This window comes from Portunus trituberculatus, chromosome 19 (assembly GCF_017591435.1).
Source record: "Portunus trituberculatus isolate SZX2019 chromosome 19, ASM1759143v1, whole genome shotgun sequence".
NCBI classification, from domain to species: Eukaryota; Metazoa; Arthropoda; class Malacostraca; order Decapoda; family Portunidae; genus Portunus; species Portunus trituberculatus.
Genome location: NC_059273.1, coordinates 6,919,602 through 6,940,713, shown reverse-complemented (window position 1 = coordinate 6,940,713; position 21,112 = coordinate 6,919,602). Strand labels below are relative to the sequence as shown.

The 21,112-nt window shown below is 43.2% G+C and overlaps 1 long non-coding RNA gene across 1 annotated transcript in view; it reads left to right on the top strand.

Annotated features, from left to right (window-relative positions):
* Window positions 1-15,747: 15,747 nt before the first annotated feature.
* LOC123506393 overlaps window positions 15,748-21,112 on the top strand; it is a 24,650-nt gene continuing 19,285 nt past the window's right edge. The window contains exon 1 of the long non-coding RNA XR_006675421.1: window positions 15,748-16,116. This is a non-coding gene — a long non-coding RNA (uncharacterized LOC123506393). The remainder of the gene's footprint in view (window positions 16,117-21,112) is intronic.

The following is a 21,112-nucleotide window of genomic DNA, read 5'->3' as shown; positions in this document are numbered from 1 at the left end:
CATTCCCAAGACGCGGGACCATTGGTAAGGCGTAGCGTCGTTCCAGAGATAGATCAGACAATTCCAAGGGTTGAGGGACAATTCCAAAACCGAGGGGGAAGAGGAGAAGGAGGGTGAGGGGAGGATAAGGGTGAGGGTGAGCGAGAGGAGGGGAGAGGAGGAGCGAGGGGGCGGGGAAGGAAGGGGACGTGAGGGGAGAGATTATAATGTGGTTTCAATAGATCGTCTCCATTAAACCTCGGCTTTCCATGTTTGAATCCCCCATCAATTATATTCAGTGACTCGTGTACAGGGGCGCGGCGATGGGGGTGACGGGAGAGGAGGAGGAGGAGGAGGGAGGAGTGGGGGATGGTGGAGAGAGAGGGAGAGAGATAGTGGGGAGTGGAAAATATATATATAGTGAAGGATGGATAGAGTGAAGAGGAAGGAAGGGATGAAAAAGACTGACCAAACAGGAAAGGATAGCAAAGACTTGAGAAACTGAAAGGACGACAAGAAATGGAAAATGATAAATATAAGATAAATAAGGAAAAAAGACTAAAAGAAACTGGAGGAATGAAAAGAAATGAAAGAATAGAAACGAATGAAGGGACAGAAAGGGATGGGAAGAAGTGGGAAGAATAGGAAAGAAGGGAGAAGACTAAATAAACAGTACAGAAAAAAGTTGAATATGAAAGTGAATAGGAAAAAAAAACTAGGGAAAACTGGAAGGAATGAAAGCAAATGAGAGAATGGAAACGAATGAAGAGACAGGAAGGGATAGCAAGAGGTAGAAAGGAAAGGAAGGGAGGGAAAAAACTAAAGAGTACAGGAAAATGCTGAATATGAAGGTAAATAGGAAAAACGACTCAAGAAAACTGGAAGGAATGAAAGCAAATGAGAGAAAAGAAACGAATGAAGGGACAGGAAGGGATGGGAGAACATGGAAAGGATAGGAAGGAAGGGAAAAGACTAAACATGAAGATAAAATAAGAAAAAACACCAAAGGAAACTGGAATGAGTGAAAGAATATGAGAGGATCAAACAAATGAAGGAGCAGAAAGGAATGAGAAGAGATGGGAAGAATAGGAAAGAAGGAAGAAGACTAAAGAGTACAGGTATGGGAGGAACTAAACAGGCTGAGGAGAAACGGAAAAGGATTGAAAAGAGCTGAAAAGTTGGATTTGGAGGAGGAATATGGAAAAGGAAAGGGGCATTCTGAGGAGGGGCGGGATGGTGAAGAATGAAGGCAACACGAAAGAGGAAGGATGGAGGGATGGGAAGGAAGGGGAAGGCTGAGGGAGGGAAGAAGGGCTGCCGTCTCCAAAGCGCGACTGTGGAGTAACAAAAGGAAGGAAAAGAAAGGGTGTATCGAGGCAACTCAAGCGTCGACTTCTGAAAAACCGGGAATTTCTTCAAATCAGATATGAGAGACGAATATGAAAAAAAAAAAGATCTGCAGCTAAAAATAATGAAAAAAAAAAAATATATCGATGAATTATTGTGTATTGAAGAAAAGTTTGAGTTGCTTAATGGTCAAATTGTGGTAGAGATTAATAAAACAAATTACGATATACGAGAGACAAGCAAATATCGCAACACATTTCCTTATTTGACGAAAAAATTAAGATAAGATTCAGAAAAGATCGAATTTAAGTTTTAGAAAGGATAGAAAAAAGAGAAACCTTTTAGCGAAGACATGTGCGAATAGATGATGAGAGAGAGAGAGAGAGAGAGAGAGAGAGAGAGAGAGAGAGAGAGAGAGAGAGAGAGAGAGAATGATAGGAGAAAAAAGTGAAAGAGGGATGAAACATATGGAGAGAGAGAGAGAGAGAGAGAGAGAGAGAGAGAGAGAGAGAGAGAGAGAGAGAGAGAGAGAGAGAGAGAGAGAGAGAGAGAGAGAGAGAGAGAGAGAGAGAGGAGGCTGTGAGAGACATTATGGATTGCCAATATCTCAGTCTGGTGTGATGGACTCAGATGTGTCGCTGGATTTTATAGAAAAGTGACTTCTGAAAATATATAACGCCTATTATGTGTTGTTTCTCGCTACGTTGAGGAGGAGGAGGAGGAGGAGGAGGAGGAGGAGGAGGAGGAGGAAGAAGAGAAGGAGAGGTACCAATTCTTCTCCTTCCCTTCATCCCTCCTCTTCCACCTTCCCTACTTCTCTTCTTCGCCTTTCTTTCTTTCTTTTTTTCTTCCTTTCCTTCAGAAGACTTAAAGAAAACGAGAAAGCAAAATTGTTCTGTTTTATTTTTTTTAATGATTTTTTTCTACAGTTGTATGGAATTGTTGTACTTGGTTGGTTATCTTCTAATGGATATTTTGATTTATTTCACGTTTGTTTTTTTTATTTGTAAGATTTATTAAGGGGTTACAATCTCTCTCTCTCTCTCTCTCTCTCTCTCTCTCTCTCTCTCTCTCTCTCTCTCTCTCTCTCTCGTATTGAGGTCAGAATTACCACCGTGAAATTTTTTGGCGCCACTTTTAAAGCGAGGCAGGAAACACTTCTCTCTTTCACAAATTAAATCTCTCTCTCTCTCTCTCTCTCTCTCTCTCTCTCTCTCTCTCTCTCTCTCTCTCTCTCTCTCTCTCTCTCTCTCTCTCTCTCTCTCTCTCTCTCTCTCTCTCTCTCTCTCTCTCTCTCCTCCCTTCCTTAGCTCTCTCCTTCCCCCCTTTACATAATAAGAACAGATCTGAAAGACGGGATAACCAGATCGCATCTCTCTCTCTCTCTCTCTCTCTCTCTCTCTCTCTCTCTCTCTCTCTCTCATTCTGGTAATTCCTTCGTGTTTTTTTATTCCTTCGTGTTCTTTCGTCTCTCTCTCTCTCTCTCTCTCTCTCTCTCTCTCTCTCTCTCTCTCTCTCTCTCTCTCTCTCTCTCTCTCTCTCTCTCTCTCTCTCTCTCTCTCTCTCTCGTTTAGCCAAGCGGACAAGATGGAATCCTCTTTGCATCATAAATCCGCCGATACCAATACAACATCCAAATGACGCTTAGGATATTGGTGTGTTGTGGCCCTCTTGTATTTAGTAGTGGCTGTTTCTATGTGTTTATCTGGTTTCTTGTGTTTTTTTTTTTTTTGTGTGTGTGTTTTTTTTTGTCTTTTTATTTTTCGCTTTGTTGCTTGTTTTTTTTTTTTTTTTAATGGTGTGTGTGTTCTTTTTCTCGTTTTTTTTTTCTCTTTACAGTTTTTCGTTTTTTGCTTGTGTTAGTTTTTTTTTGTGTGTGTCTGTCTGTCTCTGTCTCTGTCTCTCTGTCTCTTTGTCTGTCTTTCTCTGTGTCTTTTTCTCTCGTTGCCTGTCTCTCTCAGTCTCTCTGTCTCTCTCTGTCTCTCTCTCTCTGTCTCTCTCTCTCTCTCTCTCTCTCTCTCTCTGTCTCTCTCTCTCTCTCTCTCTCTCTCTCTCTCTCTCTCTCTCTCTCTCTCTCTCTCTCTCTCTCTCTCTCTCTCTCTCTCTCTCTCTCTCTCTCTCTCTCTCTCTCTCTCTCTCGATTAATTTCATAAGATTAAAGTCACACGTATGTTAGAAATAGATATCTTGCTGAAAAATAGGACACTTTTTATATAGGTAATCTACTATGTGTGTGTGTGTGTGTGTGTGTGTGTGTGTGTGTGTGTGTGTGTGTGTGTGTGTGTGTGTGTGTGTGTGTGTGTGTTTGGCCAGTGGGCGTGCACAGGCAAACGCAGTCCCGGTCCAGGGCACGTATTTCACGGGTCAGGGCAGCGGGGAGAGAGAGGGGGAGAGGCGGTGTGGAGGTTGGGACGTGACTGGCTGAGAATGTTCCTTTTTTTTAATGATCAGAAACAAGTTGAGTGAAGGGAGCGAGACTTGGGACGTCCTGAGGCATGGCGGAGTGGAGAGCAGTGAGTGAACGGTGAGTTATGCCTGACAGCTCCCTGGGTCTGCGGTGATGGTAATGGTTAGGGCTGGAAGTGGTGGCTCTGTTTGCTTCTAAGGTAGTATGGAGTTTCTGAGTTTGCGTCCCTATCGCTGTGTTTATGCTGTGTCCTTAAGCCCTTCAGTACTGAGACGCATTTTTATCTTGAATTTCGTGTATGATTAGACGATTTTATTTGCATTACGAAGGGTCTATGAATGTCAAGTGATTAATGGCCAGAGTCTTTTCTATTCTGATCTCCACATGAGTTTCTGAAGCTGTATAAAATCGCCAAACAGTAACCAGAATGAATATGAAAACACGTCATGGTACTGAAGAGAAGAGATTAACTAACCCCTTTAGTACTGAGATGCACTATTACTTTGATTTTTGGATATGATTAGACTATTTTATTAACATTAGGAATGGTCTATGGAGGTCAAAAGACTAATGGCTAGAGTCTTTACTATTTTAATCCACACGCGAGTTTCTGAAGCTGTATAAAATCGCCAAATAGTAACTAGAATGAATATGAGAGAGCGCCATGGTACTGAAGAGAAGAGATTTATGAGAAAGACATGAATAGTGATCAAATCAAAATATAAGAAAAACGATAGAGGACTGACTGAAGAGGTGACGCTGTGAAGAGGTGAAGGAGTGAAGCGGTTGAGAGTTGGAAAAGCTGGTTATCAATGAGCTATGTCCTGATGGCGTCACCTTGTCTGTGTCCACCCAGTTCCTTTCGCGTCAGGTAAAATTAATCCACACAGACACACGCACGCACACGCACACGTACACGCACACTCACGCACACTCGAAGGTAGTATGCTTCTTGAATAAACAAATATCTACTGGTTTATTGCGTGTGTGTGTGTGTGTGTGTGTGTGTGTGTGTGTGTGTGTGTGTATTATTAACCCTCCTTTTCATATTCATTCTGCTTAATATTTGGCGATTTTATACAGCTTCAAAAACTTATGTGAGGAATAAAATAGTGAAGACTCTGGCCATTAATCTTCTGATCTCAATAGACCTTTCCTAATGTAAATAAAATCATCTAATCATTTCCAAAACTTTCGAAATGCGTCGCAGTAATGAAAGAGTTAATTATTCATTTCATTACATATTCATTAGTTTGTTTCCTTGTACTGATTTACCTGTTCAGTCTGTAAGGAGCGCAGTCACGGCCAGGTGTGCTCTACATCCTCTTAAAGTGATCTCATGAAGTCGCTGAATAAACTTTTTCCCATCAGATCGCCAGATTAAGTAAGCAAGACTGATAACTGGCGAAAAAGAATGTCATGTTTGCTCTGTCTCACCTTATCGTGTTAGGAAATCGGTAAATAAAATGAAATGAATAAATACAGTAAGAGATATATACCTGTATCCTAGAAAAAAACTTAATTAACCTTGTCTTATTTTGTGTCCATACAGTTCCTTACACTTCTGACTGATGACAAAGAAAGATCACATTAACTTCTTCAGTTCTGGGATACATGGTAACTTCTTCAGTACTGGGATACATTTTTACCGAGTTTGAGTATGCTTAGACGATTTTATTGACATTAGGAAGGATCTATGGAGTTCAAAAGATAAATGACCAGAGTCTTCACCATTTTTATCCCCCACAGTAGTTTCTAAAGCTGTATAAAATCACCAAATAGTAATTAGAATGAATATGAAAGCGCCTCATGGTACTGAAGAGGTTAAAATGACCTAAAAATAAACGCTTTGTTCATGGTGTGTATTGGAGTAGCAGTGTTGGGTAAGAGTGACACCACAAACCGTCTCTCACCGGACGTGGTCAGCATGGAACGAGCCTTGACTCTATTTATGGGTATAAGTGTTATTGTTTGGACTGCTGCTCAGGGACGCTCACAACAGGCCTGGGTCCGTATTCAGAAACGCTTTGCTCTCTCGCCACGATTATTTTCCAAGGCCACAGAGATGATTAGTCGGGTTTTCAAGAGTGTTTCTCCATTTATTAAGAGAGAAATCTTGTCAGCCTCTAGAACCGTAAAATCAGAAAAATGATCATTACTTTACACAAGATAATCTGGCATCGATCAGCTGGTGGAGAAGAAACAAATGCATCCCTCACATTGAATTGAGTTATGTCCCTTGCTCTTAGTTCATTTGTGTGTCCTACTTGTGAATTAATTGATATTTGCTGGAAGAGGTTTTCTGTATCTCTAAGTGGTACTCGCTCAGGAAAAGGTTGTGAGCCACTGATCGAGATCCTTGAAAACCTTAGTAACTTGTAGAACCTGAGAAAACCATCCTTTAAAAACTTCAGTAACTTCATGTAGACTCTTTAAAACCTCAGTAACTTCATCTATAACCAGCGAAAGCCACTCTTTAATACTTCAATAATTTATCTAAACCCTTGAAAACCTCAGTAAATTGTAGGATCTGCGATAATCACCCATTAAAAACTTCAATAACTCCACCTGGATTCTTGAAATCCTCAGTAACTTGTATAACCTGCGAAAACCACCCTTTAAAAACTTCAGTAACTTCATCTAGACCCTTGAAAACTTCAGTCACTTGTAGAACCTGCGAAAATCACTCTTTAAAAACTTCAGTAACTTCATCTAGACTTTAAAACTTCACAAACTTCAACTAGAATCTGTGATGACGAAACATGTACACTTACAGACCATCACGTTCTTGGAGACAACGTGACTGGTGTGCTTTGAGAGAGCTTGGCGGTGGCGGTGGTGGTGGTGGTGGTGGTTCATGTTGTGTATGTTGCAATGTTTGGACGGATCAGCACAGGCCAGTGTTGCATCCACGTGTATTAGTGTGTGTCACGTGTTGGGTTTTGTGCTGAACGTTACAAAGAAGAGTGGGTTTTTTTTTCAGTCGTTATAATTTCGAACTCGTTTTTGTTTACACCTGAAAGAAAAAAATAGTAATAGAAATAATGCGTAGTGTAATTAAATTGTTCTTACGTATCGAAGTGAGGAAGCAAAGGTTAGTCATTGAATTTGCTCCTCTTTTGTATTCTTTCGCTTTATTTTAATTCCTTCAGTACCATGACGCGTTTCCATATTCTGTTTATTATTTGGTGATTTTATACAGCTTCATTAACTCATGTGAGGAACTGAGATAGTGAAGACTGTGGCCATTAATCTTCTGACCTCCATAGACCCTTCGTAATGTCAATGAAATGGTCTAATCGTACACCACTCTCAAGGTGAGAATGTGTCCGAATATTGAACGGGTTAATGGGAGAAAGAAATAGCGAACCATTTATTTCTCCTAATATTTTTACTTCCCCTTTCCTTAATGAGAAGTAGCGGGACATTTTTTTCAGATTTTTTTCCTTTGGGTCTTCTACGTTCATGAAAAGAACACTGTGCAATCAACGCCGTCAGTGTCTGGGTGGGAGGGCGAGAGGTGTAGGTTCTAGAAGGCAAGAAGAACCGGAGACACAACCACGGTAACCTTTGAGTCTGTCTGGCTGATTGCACAAGTGTCTGTCTGCCTCCACAGGTGCTCAGGGCCACTCAAGTCTCCAATTCAAGGTTAACTGTGTGCATTTGTCACCTTCCTTAACCTTTGATACCGTCCCTGCCTCTGATCTTCCCGCCTTGTCTCGCTGCTATTCCTGAGTGTTTGAGAAGCGACGCTGCGTGATGTTGTGCCCCACCCGGTATTCTGAAGCGCTTTGCTCTCTCGCCATCTCTGCTTTCCAAAGACTCCAGTTGAAGATGCTCGTGTTTTTAACCTCTTCAGTACTGGAACGCATTTTTACCTTGAGTTTGGCTGTGATTAGACGATTTTATTTACATTAGGAAGGGTCTATGGAGGTCAAAAGATTTATGGCCAGAGTCTTCACTATTTTAATCCCCCCATAAGTTTCTGAAGCTATATAAAATCATTAAATACTAAGCAGAATGAATATCAAAACGTGTCAGCACTGAAGAGGTTAAGAACATTTTTAAGGTGATATATTGGCAAGATTTTTAGTTTATCAAAAGGAGAAACTGTCTTGTTGTCTTTGTGGCCTTGGAATATTGTCGTGGTGAGAGGGGAAGGCGTTTCTGAATACGTGCGTGTAGTGAAGGGTTATGGGTAGTGGGATCGTTTATGCTCCTTCGATAACTGCTACTTTTGTTATTAGTGTTTAGTTTTAGTGTTGTTTCGTTTATTAATTTATATTTCGTTTTAGTAATGCGTTTTGTTATTGTTTATTGTTATGGTTGTTGTTGCCTCAGGTTCTTGTTATCTATCGTCACTCTGTTATGGAAAGATTGAGTTACGTTCTGTTAATATTTGCTCACATTTGGTTGTTCAAGTTTGGAGTCACGTTCTCTTATTGCTTACTGTCATTTTGAGGTGAATGTTTCCGAGTTTGTGATGTCGTGGTCTTTGAAGCGAAGGTTGCTCTTTGAAGGCAAGGTTTTCTATCAGTTGTGTCCATCTTCGAGTGATACAAGAATACTCCTTTTTTGCTGATAGAAATGTTATGGATTAGAAACTGTCGCCTTCTTCTGTTTGGTTCTGTTGCCGCTGCATTGAGGCTCCTAACCCCTTTAGTATCGGGACGCATTTTTGCCATGAGTTTTGGTATAATTAGATGATTTTATTTAGATTACGAAGGATCTTTGAAGGTCAGAAGATTAATGGCCAGAGTCTTCTTTATTTTAATCCCCGCATGAGTTTCTGAAGCTGTATGAAATCACTGAATAGTAAGCAGAATGAATATGAAAACGCGTCATAGCACTGAAGTGGTTAAGTACTGTACATACGGCATACGGTTCAGACCACCAATAAGACACTCAGGACAGGTTATACATGGCCGAGGATTGCAAGGAGGGAGTGATGTGAGCGAGTACAGGACCAGGAAGGGAAGGGACATAAAAGTGATCGACAGGGAGGGTGAAAGGTGAAGGGTGCAGGGTGTTTGAGGCGCCACAACATCGAGGAACTGACAGGCGCGCCGCCCCCGAGGTCACGGTCACGCCCCTGGTCATGTGTAGGAGTAAATACTGATTTGTTTCCTTGAACGCCTTCCATTTCGGGTCAGCCATGACTTACTGTACACTGGCCGCCCTCGCCCGCCACCGTGTCGCCAGAGGCCAGCTCGCCGCCCTCCTCTCCTCTCCGTCTCCCCTCATCCCGCTCCTCTCCCCTCACCCTGCTGCTCTCCCCTCAGCCTGCCCTGCCGGCAAGCAGTCTTCACCAGCGGCTGTACACATGCCACAGAGAAGTCACCCACTCCCCTCCATTCAACACTGTCTGTGGATATGAGTCACACTCATCTCGCAGAATTATTTGAATTATTTTGAAAAGTGACTGAAAATATCTGTCCATAGTTGCATCGGTCCTCTGCGCGACGCATAAAGCCTCGCATGCTTCATGTAAAACTTCATTTCTATACCTCCGCCCTGCACACAAAAGCCGCCTCTCCCGCACACAAAGGCCTCGCCTCCCCGCTCACCAGTAAAGGAAAGGCCGCGAGGGTAACGCGGCCCCGCGGAGCGTCGCCCCAGACGAGTCTTGTTTTCTCAGGAAATTAAAAATTCATGGTAGCGGTGCGGGGCAGCGGGGCAGAATGGTGCGTCCGTCCGGGGCGGCGAGGCAGAGCTTCTCTCACACACACACACACACACACACACACACACACACACACACACACACACACACACACACACACACACACACACACACACACACTAGTGCACTGAGGAGGAAACGTCAAGGGAAAAAGGGTACCACTCGTATTTCGTGCCAAAAATATTCCTCTCGTTCACGAGGTTTTCAAATAACGAATATAAATTTTCAACTTTTGTATTCTTATCCCTGCGCGTGTCGCCGTCACGCTTATCAGAACACTTTGTGTCAGTGATGGAAATCACTGCAGGCTCGGGCTGAATAATAAAGAAGAAAGAAAAGGAAGTTGATATTTTGTGAATAAAGACCCTGATCGCTTAACACACTTCCCTGCCACTTAAGTCTTGTACACTCGGCGTTACACTGCCCTCGTCAACTTTGTGTGTCACGCAGATCTCATCCCACCAATTTAAACAGGTTACTTCAAACTTTCTTGCCCCATTGGTTTTAAACGCCTCGTCTCGTCATAATTAGTATCTTCTTGAAAGTTACATAGGTGATTAAACAGTCAATTAGTCAATGGCGTAGAATTCATGTTTAACGATCATTAAAATAATCTATAAAAACCCTTGAAAATTGTAATAACTTCCATGTTGCATGTTCTTGAAGGTTAAGACGAAATTCCGCAGTGTTTGATTATTTTACTTTTACGTTGCGATCAGCAAGAATTCTATCAGCAAGTTTCGTAATAAGACTCACTGCAGATCAAAGGACTTAACATCGAAGCAAAAAACTCTAAACACGCTGAAAAATTACTTTGAAACATTTGAAACATTATATTATGCCTTATATGCTACATTTTATTACTCTTTATTACTCGACTATTGATGCTGTACTTTCCTCTCCGTGTTACCCTAAGCAAACAGAAAACACATTAAGAGTCTCAAGTGTGTGCATCACGTTAATAAGCATTTAACCCCTTCAGTATTGGGACGCATTTTTATCATGAGTTTTGGGTATGATTAGACAATTTTATTTGAATTAGGAAGGGTTTATGGAAGTCAGAAGATTAATGACCAGAGTCTTCACTATTTCAATACCCACATAAGTTTTTGAAGCTGTATAGAATCACCAAATAGTAAGCAGAATGAATATGGAAACGTGTCATGGTACTGAAGCGTTCAAAGTCCCAAATCTCCATTGAACGCAGACCGGAGCGCAGAGATTGATTATTTGGGAGTGATAGTGCGGACCTTGAGACGTCCCCTGTAACACCGCCATGCACATCTCATGTCCCTCTAGACAGAAAAAATGGTGCGACTAGACGAGACAAGCAGTGATAACCAGGTGAGCTGCAGGTGTGCGGGGTGGACGGAGCAGTATAGGTGGTACGTCACGCTGGCTGGCTGCCTCGCCCGACCTGTGCCCAAATAATCTCATCCTCCCCCCACGATCTCCAAAAACACAACATTTACTCCATTAATCCCTTCCGTACCATGACACGTCTTCATATTCATTCTGCTTGCTATTTGGTGATTTTCAGAAACTTATGTGGGGATTAAAATAGTGAACACTTTGGCTATTAATCTTCTGACCTCCATAGACCCTTCCAAATGTCAATAAAATCGTCTAATCATACCCAAACTCGTGGTAAAAATGCGTTCCAGTGCTGAATGGGTTCAAAAGCGCATCTGCCTCATCACCATTATTATTTCTACACACACAGCATTTACTCCACTACAAAGCTCATCTGCCTCTTCACCATTATTATTTCTAAGGTCCAAGGTCCAAGAAAACGTTATGAGTCACTTTTGCCTTCACCTCGACTACTTACAGAAGGCATTACTTGAAGCTGTACGGGTTCCTTGATGTGTTTCAACCGTTCTAGCGACAGATTAGGATTTTTTACGGTTTTAAAGGCAGAAACAGTCTTGGGAACTCGGCTAATCATCTATGTTACCTTGAGAGAGAGAGAGAGAGAGAGAGAGAGAGAGAGAGAGAGAGAGAGAGAGAGAGAGAGAGAGAGAGAATACTAGGTCAGGTCATCCATACAAGTAACCTTTCCCCTCACTGTGTCCTGCCTGGTGACCCGTGCATGGTGAAGGGCTGCTGCAGTGACCCGGGCAATGAGGTGACTGGTGAGAATGGTGTTGTTATATCATTATCACTCTTCATTATTTTTTCCTGGTGTTTCATTATAGGATCGTGCTGTTATTATTTTTATCCTTTTTTTTTTCTCTCAGTTCCTCGCCACGTCCCCTTCAGCTCCCCTGCTCGGAGATAAAGAGATAGCGATGTATGCACCCTAGCTATTTCTGAAGTTGCTGGTTTAGGTTACTTAAATTTAACCTAATTTAATCTGATCTATCCTTACTATTTTATTTGAGGATGGTGTCTAATCTAACTTTAAAAATTAGTTTGGTTATTGTTAAGTTGGGCCAAATTCTACTCTACATCTACTAACTTCCTAACTTAACTTAATCTAAACTGTCCTAACATAACAGGTTCACCACTCTCTCTGACCTGCAAGGGGACTGTCGAGTAAATGAGCCTTTTTTTTCCATTTTTGTTTCCCTTGGCCAGCTTTCCCCTCTTACATAAACAAAGAAACTAGGTTAGGTTAGGTTAATTCCACTATCCCATCTTCCTAACTTAGCATTACTTTATCACCGCAAAAGTAGTTAAATGAGATTAGATTCCACTAACCCTTCAGTACCATGACACGTTTTCATTTTTGTGTTGGTCACTATTTGGTGATTTTATGCAGCTTCAGAATCTTATGTGGAGGATTAGAATAGTGAAGACCCTGTGCATTAATCTCCTGACCTCTAAAGATCCTTCCTAATGTCAATAAAGTCATTTAAGCATACCCAAAACTCATGGTAAAAATGCGTTCCAATGCTGAAAGGATTAACTTCATAACGTAATTCAACACTTAAAGTAACATAACCTCACTTCGCCGCCCCTACAGTAGCAAAACTGACTGCATGCGATCCGAATTAGGTGATTAGCCCTTCAGTTCTGAGACGCATTTTTTACCTTGTTTTTTGGGAGTATAATTAGACGATTTCATTTGCTTTAGGGTCTAAAAGAATAATGGCCACAGTCTTTAACCCCTTGAGTACCATGACACGTTTCTATATTCATTTCGCTTACTATTTGGTGATTTTTATACCACTTCAGAAACTTATGAGGCGATTGAAATAGTGAAAATTCTGGCCATTAATCTACTGACCTCCGTAGACCCTTCCCAATGTCAATAAAATGGTCTAATCTAACACAAACCTCAGGTTAAAAATGTGTTCCTGTATTACAGAGGTAGTTAATATTCTAATCCCAACATATGTTTCTGAAGCTGCATAAAAATCGCAGAATGAATATGAAAACACGTCCTGCTGCTGAAGAGATTAAGATTAAAGCACTCGAGGTCTAGATATACACTGCCGCTGCTGCTGCTTCTCCTATCAGCGTCTTGCCTCCTGTCTGGGTCATCTTCAATAAACTGGTGTACGTCTCTGGCTGTCTGTCTGGTGGCAGCGACCCCTCACCAATACAGATAAACTACATACATCCTTTTCAGTACGGAACGCGCCCGGCTCCTAAGCTCTATCTTCCCCGACCTTCTCCCTCTGTACCTGTATTTTTCTCGTTCTTTTCATAATCCCTGCGTTTTTCTTATTTTCCAGTACATAACTCTCCTTCTTTCGGTTTTCCTACTCCTTATGGTCTTCATCCTTTTCACTAAAGTAAGAGGTCTTTTCAGCTCCTCATACTCCAGTAGTACCTGTTTTAATGGCTCACTTGTATTGTAGCCTCGGCTTTTCTACGCCTTACGCTGTTCTGCATCATTCAGTTTGTTATCTTCATCATTCTTTGTACTAATGTTCCTGCCTTAGCTGCATCTCAAAGCTCTTTTCTCACATTCACTGCAGTCTTCTTTCTTATCAATACACACTGCATCATTTTTTAGTCCTTTATCTTTCTCATCCTCAGTGCTACATGTATTCCCATGCTTCACCTGTTTCAATATTTTCAGTTCTTGTATTCCTAGCTGTGTTTCTCTTGGTCCTCAGCGTCCGTCACCTGTAAGCCTCACCTATCGTCTCCACTAACATCCATGAATGACTTATTTCAAACCCTTCCTATTGACTCAACACCAGCAAGATTACTGAACCCATTCCAATCACCTCCTGCTCTTATATAATGCTCCGTTAGACTCAGCATACTGTTTCTGATTTGCGTGAGAAAAAATTAATAAGAAAAGGCTGATTCTGTGCAGTGTAGCTTAGATATCAAATGGCATTGTGGTCTGTTCTTTGTTTACTTACAGTCATTTATCAGACGATGCTCTCTGACCGATTTCCGTCCAGTGAGGTGAAGTGCCGTGCATGATTGATATTATTGTTGTGTCTGCGTGTTTCTCTCTCCTTAGTTTGTTGACCCAGTGATCGAGGTGCGGTGTTGGTGGGGACGCGCCGGTCTAGATTGTGATGCTGTGTGGAATCAGATAAACCCGTGAGAGTCAAGGGTGTTTAAGCAGACTAGACTTTACTGAACACTGATAGACTATTAACCCCTTCAGTACTGGGACGCATTTTTACCATGAGTTTTGGGTGTGATTGGACGATTTTGTTAGCTTTAGAGTGGGGTGTACGGAGATTAATGGCCAGAGTTTTTCACTATTTTTAATTCCCACGTAAGTTTCTGAAGCTGTATAAAATCACCAAATAGTAAGCAGAATGTATATGTGTGGAATGGTACTGAAGGGGTTAATATGCTTGATGTGTGTTAAGTTGTGAAAAGATGCGGCATTTGTTGGGCATTTGTTGTAAGTATTGTCTCATGGTGACTTAATTGGTTTAGTAGATTCGGTTATTTCTCTCTCTCTCTCTCTCTCTCTCTCTCTCTCTCTCTCTCTCTCTCTCTCTCTCTCTCTCTCTCTCTCTCTCTCTCACACACACACACACACACACACACACACACACACACACACACACACACACACACACACACACACACACACACACACACACACACACACACACACACACACACACACACACACACACACACACCTTCCCACTCCTTGCATTGGGCGCGTGACATCAGCCGGCCAGTGAGGAGATGAATTAACACAGCCACAGGTAGCACAGCGGCACGGGAGGCCAGCCATGCACTGACGGGTTTTACGAGGCAAGAAGTGCTGGCCGGGCATTGGCTCAGCGCTAGCCACGCACCGCCTCGCCCTTCAAGGCTCCCGCGTTGCCGAGACCCGTAAAGTTGACCAAACATATGATTATTTCTGATTATTCCTCTGTTCCTCCAGCGCAGTACCTTGGAATATAAAGGAGAGGGAATAGTGAACCCCACACGCTGGTTTGTTGCTCTGGTTCCTTATCGCGAACGTCCGCAGTGGCTTGGCCTGCTCGTGGATGCCGGTAAATCAAACGTGGGCGGTGCAAGCAGCGTAAGCATTCCTAAGCAGTTCCATCTCTTGCCAGGCAGTAAACAAAGCTATCAAACGGTCTCCCACACGCCCGAAACCGCTGACTGGCGATACTACTTCCTCTCCACAGAAAAACAATGCTGCTAACTCGCCCTTCGCTCACACGGAGAGGTATCTTTTCGAGCGGGAGTCTGCTGATCCCCTTCCCAACTCACTGCCTCACTAACCCCACCCCACCAGCACCTCTCGCCTCCCGCCCTCCACACACGCGAGAAACGGAGATTATTATTATCCCTTTCGCCTCCATCCCTTCGTGTGTCCTGGCATTAGGATGGTGTAGTCTATTGTATGATTCCAGATGCGAGGATGAGTCTTTTTTAATCTTTTTTTGTGCGTGAAGGTAGAGGCGGGTGGGTTATTGACAGTTTACCGATGCGACGCGTGTTAAGTGACAGCCGCACCCCGGGAAGAAGTATGAGAGAGAGAGAGAGAGAGAGAGAGAGAGAGAGAGAGAGAGAGAGAGAGAGAGAGAGAGGGAGGGAGAGGGAGAGATGGTCGTTGTTGTTGTCGTTATTGCACTAGTAAAAACAGTACCAGTAATTGTAGTGATTATGACTGTGGTAATGGTGATGGTGATGGTGATGGTGATGGTGGTGGTGGTGGTGGTGGCAGGGTGCAGGTCATGCAGGGAGAGAGAGGGCGTCCGCAGGTCACCCCGCCACTGGGCATGTATGAATGGCAGTGTGTTGTGGTTGCTACTCACTGCTGCCTCCCACTCATCACATTCCTCATCTGCGCTGCCAGAAAATAGAATGAGATCGTGTTACCGGCGGTGTGTGTGTGTGTGTGTGTGTGTGTGTGTGTGTCGTAGTGGTGGTGGTGGTGGTGGTGGTGGTGATGGTGGTAGTGGTTACTCATAAACAAATTATCTTCATTCTTTCTCGATGTCTTGAATTTTTTGGTTCGGTAAATTCTACATCACTTCCTTCACTTGCTGGTCCACTTGTTCGTGTCTTCTGGGTGTGAGTCGGCTGTTTGTTGAAACGTTCCTGCTTCTATATGAAAAAAAAGGTAATCCGAGACAGTTTTCTTCTCAATTCCTCAATAAGACAAGAAGAACAACGAGATGAGAGGGGGAATGAACAAAACGAGCATTAAATGAGGAGGGAGAGAAAAAGAGAACAGGTGGAGAGAGAGAGAGAGAGAGAGAGAGAGAGAGAGAGAGAGAGAGAGAGAGAGAGAGAGAGAGAGAGAGAGGTAAAAAGGAGGAAGAAGGAAGAGAAAATCAGTTTACGAAGGCGAGTATTTTTTTTTTCTAAACATTGATATTCTCGAAAGTCATAGAAGATACAGAGTGTGTTTATTACTAATACTACTGCTGCGAAATACATAAAGTAAATATTTAGATGATTTACATACACACACACACACACACACACACACACACACACACACACACACACACACACACACACACACACACACACACACACACACACACACACACACACACACACACACACACACTTCACCCATACCCTCTTCATCACCTCATCTCATTACTCTCCTTCCTTTTCTCCCTCACCCCTCCCTCCCATCCTCGCCCCTCTCTTCCCTCTTCCCTCCATCCCCCTCACGGGACACAGAGGTGCTCACAAAATCGTCGTTGGGTAGAAGTTTCCCCGCGGTGAACGAAGTGCATAGCAAAATGTGGGCTTCGATCACCTTCGGCCTACAAATCAAGTTGAAAAAGCGCCGATTCAGCTTCTTCTGGCCTGGACTTGCGGGAAGGTGCCAGTGATCAATGTTCGGTTTCTTTGTGTATCGTTCCGGGAAGGCTTAGACGAGGAGAGAGCTAGAGGGGAGGTGGTTACGGGGGTTACAGTGGACAGGAGTGAAAATGTGAGGGTATACATGGTTTCTATATAAAGGATGCTGGTTTGAACGTGTTAGTAAGGATCATATTCTCACGCACTCCGCTCCTTACATTGTAGAGGCTCTACTTGAAGGTGCACGTTATTTTAGAGTGTTATCACGGTTTTAGTGACAGAGTAACAAGATTTCAACGTTACTGATAGAAGAAACAGGCTTGAGAACACGGCTGATCATCTGTGGGGCGTTTGAAAATACAAGTAGTGGCGGCGAGAGAGCATAGTCGCTGAATATACTGGTTTAAAGGCCCATATTCCGAAATACTTCCCCGCCGCACCTTTACTTTTTTCAAACGGCTCTAGATGAAGTGATACGGGTTTTTAAGGATGTTTCTATAATTCTAGTGACATGTTAACAAGTTTTCTGCATTAACAACAGGACATATACTCTTTATAATTCGGCTAATGGTGTACGAGTATGTGGTCTTTGAAAATGGTCGCAGTGAGAAAGGGAAGCGTTTCTGAATACGGTGCGATAGGGAGGAGAAAGGAAGAGCGTGGTTTAGTAACATGGGTCGGTAAAAGTACTATAGTCCTGCTCCTCTAACAATGTGGATTGGGTGCGGCTTGTTGGGGAATTCCCGCTGTACAGTGGTGAAGCATGTCTCATAGCCAGTGATGCAGCAGAGTTCTAATAGTAGTAAAACTTTAGCAAATATGGTCAGCAAATATACATACGCATTTAGCCTTAGTATTACAACGTATGAGAGAGCAGTAAACTTATTATTGATAATATATTCATAAGCCTGGCAAGAAACGTGGCATACATATTTTACAGTGTTGCTAAAAAAAAAATAATATACTTATAAAGAGGTTTCCTTGCGGTTTGGGATGAGTAAATAGTTCCATAGTTGTAATTAGATTATATCGTGAAGGAAAGTACTTTAAAATAAGCTGACATAAGTAAGAAAAAAACTACATTCAAATCTTCACGGCAGCAACACCAATCACGCCCGCCATCCATACAGGTGATGGGAGGTCAGCTGCGGTGTCCTTGACCAGGAAGAAAGAGAGGGGGAGGAAGAGGGAGGGGTAAGAGAGAGGGAGGAAGAGGGAAAGAGGGGGGTAGACAACGAGGGATTAAAGGTATGGCAGCGCTGTCCTCCCGCTATTTCCCATGGGGGCCGCACCCAATCCACATTCTTAGACGAGCAGGACTATAGTGGTTTTTGGTTGGGTTTCTTTTCTCTCTCTCTCTCTCTCTCTCTCTCTCTCTCTCTCTCTCTCTCTCTCTCTCTCTCTCTCTCTCTCTCTCTCTCTCTCTCTCTCTCTCTCTCTCTCTCTCTCTCTCCTCTCCTCTATCCTCGCCACCATACACATTCTCAGTACCACTAAGAGAGACCTTCACTTTACCAGCACTCCAGCGCAAATCTCTGCCCGCCGCGCTGTTGAAGACCTAAATTTGAGCCGAGTAATCCCCGTACGGTGTTCTTTGATGCGCTTATGCAATTAAAGGCGTGAGGGCCGAGCTATGGTGTGGTGATTGACGCTCCGATCCCATTACCGACACAGAGAGAGAGAGAGAGAGAGAGAGAGAGAGAGAGAGAGAGAGAGAGGGGAGGGAAAGGGAGCAGTGGGGCGTTCGTATACTCATAAATGGTTTGAGCTTTTCCTGTAACTGTTTTTAAAGGTTCTATAGTCTGGTTGTACTAGTGGTGGTGGTAATATCATCATCATCATCATCATCATCATCATCATCATCATCACCACCACCACCACCACCACCACCACATCCATATGAGAGGATTAAGAGCAAAACTAAAGAAAATGACCAGCACATCCCTTGACCTCTGATCCTCCCCGCGTCTCACCCCACCATCCCTGCCCGTCCAGCCCCCGCCCCGCCCCGCCCTGTCCTGCACCGCCCCCGACCCACTCCGCCCCGCGCCTCCACAACACCAGAATAAGTTATCAGTATTTATGTCTCCTTCCCGGGTTCTTCCCCTCCATTATATTTTCGCTTCTTGCTCATACGGTGGCCATTTTTATGTACCAAATAAGAGAGAGAAAGATAGGTCGGTCCCCCTCGCCATGCATCATTGAGTCTTGCCAATGGGCGGTCACGTTGTTTTTTACTCACAGATATCCACGGTAAAGCTGATTTACACAACGCATCCGATTCCCTGCCGCCCCGCCTCGTGCTACCCGCGCCGTCCTCCCGCCCGCCACCCTCACCAAAAACACGTGGAAATCGCTATAAATTCATCTTATATCTGCCCAAACATCCCACTGGTCCTCGGTTTATGTGGTTCAAGGTACTTTGGTGCAGTTTTCACCGTCGCGGCGTAGCAGGTGAAGCCGCAGCGAGGGTCGAGGTGGCGGGGCTGTGTGGCGGCGTGTGGCGGGGTCAGTTACTGCTAATATACGACCAGTTTCCTGAAATTAGGAAACTTTGAAATGGTGAACCAACCCTCTATTTTTTCCCTCCCTCCTGATCTTGAAATATAAATAGCTGTAGCGTGATACATGGCCGTGGGTGTATTTACGAGTTATTTATGTAAGTTTAAGTATTATTGAAGTTGAAAGTAGTGTTATTTTACTCCCATGAAGTTGGAGCCGATGTAACGCGTTTAATGATTTACAACAATGGATTTTTTATTCATAAATTACAGTGGTCATACATATATTTTTATCTCCTTATGGAAGAAATAGGAATACAATTCTCGTTTCCTTTTATCACCCATTCTAAAAAAAAAAAAAAAAACATCAAATTTTGTGACCGAGCTCTTTTATTGGACGTGGAGTATTAAGACAAGGGAAACGCCACTGTTCTTCCCTTACTGAATTACCTTGAAGTGTGGGAGCTGGTTTGGCGAGACAGCTGCAGTAGGAGACACGACCAACCTACATGTCCGCCTCCTCCCCGCTTCCCCCCGCGCCGCCAAGTGTGGGAATGGTAGCGCGATGTAATGTTTATGTCTGAGATGTGACAGTGAGGTGATTTGCGTGCTGTGAGAGCAGTCAATCTTGTGCTACATTTTGTTTTGCCACCCCCCGTCTCTCTCTCTCTCTCTCTCTCTCTCTCTCTCTCTCTCTCTCTCTCTCGTTATTAATTTTGTTATTATTATTATTATTATTATTATTATTATTATTATTATTATTATTATTATTACTACTACTACTACTACTACTACTACTACTACTACTACTACTACTACTACTACTACTATACTATACTATACTATTGTAGTTGCTGGTGTTGCTATTGCTACTGTCTCGCTGCGTCCTTGCAGCAGCCTTGGTGCGGCGGACAGGCAGACTGGCTGTTGTGTCTGCGGCACAGCGATCACTGTGATGTGCCGTCCTCAGTGATATGCCAGTGACAAAACCCACCACCACCATCACTACTAGCACTACCACCACCACGCACTGCTTTTGTTTCTGCGATCATTATTACCAACTGCTGCTGTTTTTTAAAGGTTCTATAATCTACTACTACTACTACTACTACTACTACTACTACTGCTGCTGCTGCTGCTGCTGCTGCTATTACTGCTGCTGCTGCTGCTGCTGCTACTACTACTACTACTACTACTACTACTACTACTACTACTGGTGCTGCTGCTGCTGATGATGATGATTATGATGACCGCTAGTCCCTCGATAAGACGAGATGGAATACTTAAGACACTGCTTGAGCCTCGTCCGTTTTCTGTGATGGCGGCAGTCCCGATAGAGATTAGAGAATGTATTGTCGCGTCAGCATGAGCAGCAGTCAGTGGTGCGCGGCAAACTAATTACGGGGGTTATAACTTGTGAGGATCAGTGACTCATGCAAGACTCGAGGAAACAGACGCCAGGGAATGAAGGAAACTAATAGCAGAGTGTTGCTGTCTGGATTACCTTACACTGACTTAGGGCGAACAGTGGCTTGCTTCACTCTGGCTTAACCATTTGAGTGCCATCACGTTTTCATATTCATTCAGCTTACTATTTGGCGATTTTATGTGGCTTCACAAACTCATGTGGTGGATTAATATAGTGAAGTCTGTGGCCATTAATCTTCTGACCTCTATAAATCCTTCCTAATGTCAATAAATTGGTCTACGTATAAATGTGTCTAAGTATTGAAGGTGTCAAAGCGAATGGTGGCTTAGCTGTGGCCAAGGCGAATGATATGTAGCTTAGAATTTCATCCTGCCTCGAGATAACTACTGGTTTCTTCAGGACTATTCTATTCTGAGTTTTGTCTAGTGGTAGCTTAGAACCTCAACTTTATCTCAGCTTTTTTTTTTTAGAACACGTAACTTTATTCTGGCTTTGATTTTTTAGCTTTATACTTTCTTAAGACGACTAGTGGCTTTTCAGAACACGTAAAAACA